Consider the following 6,408-nt stretch of genomic DNA (forward strand, 5'->3'; position numbering starts at 1 on the left):
GGCTGGTTACATTTTTACACAAAATTAGAACAAAAAAATAAATAAAATTCATAAGTAATACTGATAATTGATAACCAGATTTGATATGTCTTTATTATTTACTTAAATTATAATGAATATAGTATGTGTTAGAATTTAATTTTTTTAAATAAAGGAATTTATTTTAGATGTGTTTTTAAAGTTACTGTTTATGTTTATCCTTTTAAATATTAAGCACTAAAGCACATTAATTATAAAGACTAAAAAATGTCATGCCTTCAGGATGGAGTGTACAGAATACGAGACTATAAACTTAGCAACCCGGGGGGGGGGCATAAAAAAATCGTAGATCCACCACCACAGTGGCTTATATATAAGTTACAGGTACACGCAATATGCCTGATACATATAATATTTAATATGTCTTTTTTGACTTGACATTAAGAGATGCGAGCATAATATGAATATATATATGTATAATTTTCTGGTTATAGGTACGCTGAAGATAATAAATTCCTTTTATAGCTATATGCTAATAATTTAAATATATAATATAATATTTTGACAAGTGTACGTTCTTGATTCGCAAGTAGTTAAAAAACGATTCCTTTTGCTCGTCTATAATTACGGAATCATTAAGTATTATATATAGGTGTATATATCGAATGCACAGACTTACGCATAAATACGAGTGATTTGTGTAAAATATTATAAAGCATCACCTTTATGTATATACTATATATTAAAATATAAACCTTAAGGTATGTATATATTATTTACTCATAACTCATATACCACTGTATAATAATATGTACGCTGAGAAAGTAAAATGTATTATGATAACACAGTGAATTAAATCCTACTTGACCTTACAACAATGTACGTGAATATTGTTCGGCAAATATTCAGTACGTATTTGAGTGCTGATGATTGTGCATAGTGTGTATGTGTACTTTTGGTTTAAGCGTGATGAAAATCAAAAATTAGGGGTTGGCTTTACATGGTCAATATTTAGCATGTAATTTTAAAACTAATGGATAATGATATAATTTTAGAACTAATCGTGCAAATGCCAATAGTTAATTACATGATAAATATTGGCTTAAGAAAAATTTTGGATAGAAGTATTTTTGATGTGTGGTCAGCATAATTGTTGTATTCATTTTACTTACATTATTGTGTTGCAATGATGAAATTATTGTCATATTATGAAGACTTGTGTTTACATTCTACAGTCTACAGTACCGCCACTTTATTTTTGATATAGGTAATGGAAAAACCTAAGTTATGCAAGTTATATAAAAGTTGGCATGAAAATACATGCTAAATATTAAAAACAAAAACAAATTACCGACCAGTTATATGTATAAGATTAAGGAGCTGTCATCAATATGTCGGTTTTCAAGTGTATATTTGATGATCAAACTAGAGTATAAATTTATAATAATAATAATTTATAAGTTTTATTTTCATAAAATAACTCAATTAAAAAATATAATTATTAGTTTAATAGTATTGCGATTTACATCACCGAATAATAATAATATCACGATTTTCCGATAACTTACCTATTTGTTACTAAGACTTATATGGAAATGTTGTCATTTAATTTACATTATTATTAGGTTTATTTCATTTTTTCAATCATTTATGCTTTTGGGAATATTATTAGTTTATTACTATTTAATATTTCAATTTATTATAATGGATCAACACCCAATTCAAAAACTCTCACGTTAAGCTAGAAGACTCGGATGAAGCCCATCGTTACAACCTATATGGCTATATTATATGAAAAAATACTCTATAGATGTTTGTAGCTTCGACTTCCTCAGGAAATTCTTATAACGGATACCAAAGATTCACCATCAGAAGATCATTATAAATTATTAATTAACTAAATTTTTTCATACTAAAAATATTGCTATGATTAACAAATGTTCATTATTATCATTACCAATCCATGTTTTAATATTTACAATTATTTAATAACTGTAAAACATAAATACTTTTAACAGCACCATGGTGCGCTGAATGTTGAAACATTTTATAATCTTAAAATAAATAAAATAAGCAATTTTAATTTTTAATTCACTTATACTATTATCAACGATTCCATTATCGTAAATTCCGATGAAGTTATAAATCTATAGTAAACTCAACAACACATACCGTGGTAATAGCGTTAATGCTATATATTCCGTGAAACTCGGTATCGAGTAATCCCGATATTTTCTATTGGACAGTCTTATAAAGTTATAATACGAACACGGCCTGCCGTCGCGTCTCAATCGCGATCGATCGTTTTCACTTTGTTGTTCTGAGTGTGTATTCTTATGATTTATAATAGTATATTGTACTGTGTCTGTGTGACGACGACATTTCGGTTTCGACCGATCTCGGATCTGACAAAATGTTTTCGTAAACCATTCCCATCGGCTAGCGGCTGTCGTTAAATCTAGAACTTGTCGATGACGAAATGCATTATCCACCAGCATTAGGTTTTCGTTTTACAGTGTCGTGCTGAAGAATTGAATATTATATACAACTTAAAGGTTAGTGGTTACATATTTCCGACATTTTATTACCTACATATAGAATATACCTATATTTAACACGTCCCGGTTTAGTGGCAACGGGAATTAAGATGTGTATTACCGTTGTGACTGCGCGGTAACCTCTAGAGACCATACCACGTATAACAGCAATATTTTATTTTAGCTATTATTGGCTCCCTCAGTGTTAAATTATTAATGAATTTCAAAAAAAAAAAAAAACGGTTTTTCGTCGATGTCTACGAGTGTGTGTTATGTAACATAGACATATAGTTAATATTGTGCAGAAGAGTGATTAGAGCCACAATATTCTGATGAAATAAGTTAGGTACCTATTTTTCGAGAATTACGTGCCAAATAATAAAATTTGTAAATTTCTATTGATTATTATGTTAATAATAAATATTGGTAATTATCATTAGACCATTTTAATTTATATATATCTTTAATAGTTTAATCTCTATAAACCTAACACATTGATATAAACCCGGCAAATCGGTTTTATTTTTTTCATTAATTTTAAAGTTAAATATAAAATTTTAATATAAGCAGATAACATCGTTAATCTCTTAAGCTTTTGAGGTGTATTAGAATAGACTACAACAGTAATAACGCCGAACAATTATTGCAAGAAATAAAAACATAATAGTCAAATGATATACATCATAATGACTTTTTGTTATTAATATATACTATTTAAAGCCTCAAAGGTTTAAAAATGTATTTAAGGACATAATTAATCGTATTAGTAATTTTCAACGTGTGTCGATTTCGGGAAAATAAATAAATTCGAAGTTACTAATATCTGCAAATACTTATAAAATAACTATATTTGGTAACACTGTTTCCAATTATTTTTATTTGTATTTCCAATAATTCGTTATTTCATTGAACTCCGATCAAAATATCAATGGAATATACATTTCTTATAAATAAGAAAAATTAAATCTAAATATATTATTAATGTGTTTTTGTGAAGTAAAAAGAAACATATAAAGGCCATTTGGATGTTACAGTTTTAGTGTTTCTTTTTTTTGGTCTTATTTTACATTTGCAGACTCGGTCTTGGTCTTGGTCTTGGACTTGCAAGTGTTAGTGCCGTCTTGGTATTGGTCTTATACTTATCCTAGTCAAAATAGAAACTTCCAGGCATTAATATGTATGACACATTATGTCATGTATCTTTCAAATAAACAACAGTTTTAAAAATAGTTTCATCAATTAATTACTATATTGCAATTAGTATTAGTTTTTTCGTATAGAAGGGGCTTCATATATAAGCTGAAGAATGCGTGGTTTTTATTGAGCACCAACGTGAAGATGAATGAATTAAAAATATTTTCTTTGATGAGGCATTACAGTTGTGTGTATTATATTTTACTTAAAATATTAATTATTTATAATGTAAATGTATTATTTTTTATTTATTTTTTTACATTACAATTGCAATTTTTTAAATTTATAAGAAAAAAAATATATGATACATTTAACTAATGCAAATTTTTATGCTCGAGATAAATTTGAAGTTTTTATGAATTTAATTTTTAATTTTAATTGCACATCACCAAGTAGCGGATGTTATAATAATCCCTAAAATAATTTAAGAAAACGTAAAATTTAAAAATAATTTTAGATATCTAAATAAAAAAAAACTTGTATCAAACACTTTTCTTTATTTTGAATATTTATATAAAAAAAATTTGTAACATAAATTTCGAATTTGTATAAATATTTTAGGTCTTAGTTTCGAGTTCCACTGAAAATAATAACTATATGATATCGCTAACGATTATTAACTTAGGTTCGGCTACACATATGCATAATATATTTACAATATTTTATTGTATCGACGGTATTCACGAATATTCAATGTCCACATTTATGAATTATTATAATGTCGCATTTGGTCGGGGGTTTGTAACTTGTAAGGTGTCGTAAGTGGAGCGTATGGGTCGTCGTTCTATAGCACACACGAATACCGTCGTACGTACTTTCACACGCGTGGACTAACAAACCGCGAAAATATGAGAATAAATGCGTGAAGACGATCATCTGTCGTCGTGGACATGCACGTCGTTAAACGCGTGTCTCTGAACTTATGTTTATACATACACACGAGCGTGTGTATAAATACAACTGAGTATGTATGTGTGTGTAAACTATACACACATCGCACACATATATAAGTACATATGATGTATACGGTGTGGACTGTGGAGAGAAAATAGACTCAGACAATACTATATAATATAATAATGTAAACGCGCACTATCGTAGGGTAAGCGCACGTCACACGCAGGCACGAGATCAAAACGCCAAAGGCTAACGTCGATGACGACGATACATATCTCCGTCCCATGTATTTATGTACACACTTAAATGCCATGAGTATACGTGACCGTTTCCTTTCTCCTATACCTTTATGATGGGCTGCTGCGGTGGCTGATTCATCGGGAGCGCGGAGCGTCCAAACTGCATATATATATTATATTGGTGGGGTATCTATAGATTCTGGACTGAAGTAACTACCGAAAGGAACATTGCATTTTTAACGACTTAAATTATTATCTGTCATGACGTATTGTACAGCCCCCAAAAGAAACATTTTACATTATCATATATTTTTTTTTCTGTGTTTTATAAGTTCTGTGCGTCAAAAATATACTGCAAATGTAGATGACTCCAAAAACAAATATTTATATTTATATATATTTTTTTTAATATAATTTAATAATAACTGCATTTATCAATTATATAATAGTCAAGATTTTATTTTTTTATTATTTACATATAGAGTGATTCATCCAGTATAGGTACTCATCCCTTGACCCCTATGGTTCATTTAATATTAATCTATTATTATTTTTGGATATTTTATATACCTAATTTTTTTTTAATTATTATATTTTTATTTTTATTTATAATCTATATTTAATATTACAATGAGTAAATTAGATAACAAGAATTTTTAGCATGAGTTCACACAATGAGAGAAAATATCCACTGATATATTACTATTGATTATAAATACTACTATATTTATAATCAATGATATTACTCTATACATATTATCTACTTGAAAACTGTATTTTCATATTCTTGAAATTTTTCTACTACTTAAGATTGGGTTAGGTTTATACAATGTGAATCATCCTGTATATTATAAATGCATTTAATTGAATTCATTTAAATTTAATAAAAGAAACGTCTATGTAAAATATGTGCATGTTTGTATGTGTAGTGTGTATAAGCGATACACAGCCAAATGTTATAGTCAAGTCTATCGCACTTATGGTACAGAAATTTGATATATATATAGATAAAATTCTATACACGAAGATGTACACTGCAAATTCATCTAATTAAAGAGACTCAAAGATTTGTCAGTTCACAAAAAAATATAATTTTATATTTACCTATATATTATTTACGAGTATATTAGTCACAATAAATAAAATAGTTACTACGAATAATTATGGTTGGATATCAATAATTTAGATCTATATTTTATAATATTTGATTAAAACAACCCTAGTAAAAACTGTTAAGAATCTATGTGGTTTACATTTAACGGAATTTAAGCACGCATAAATTCACTAGTAACGTAGATGATCTATACCTTGCCTCAAAAGAGAATAATCAGTCAGTCGACCGATTATTGTTTATTTACATGCATCTCCTACCAACGACCCGTAGGTACTATTGAGCGGTCCCCAAATTAAATATAATAATATTACTAATTAGGAATATTAGCTGTAAATGTTCGTTGTTGTCTACGGAAAATGTCTACTAGCAAAAGGAAATTTGGGCTCGGCAGTGGCGTAAGTAGCAGAGCGGTCGTAATATATAATATATAATAATAAAGTTGCGTTAT

Source organism: Rhopalosiphum padi, chromosome 1 (assembly GCF_020882245.1).
Source record: "Rhopalosiphum padi isolate XX-2018 chromosome 1, ASM2088224v1, whole genome shotgun sequence".
Taxonomy (NCBI): Eukaryota; Metazoa; Arthropoda; class Insecta; order Hemiptera; family Aphididae; genus Rhopalosiphum; species Rhopalosiphum padi.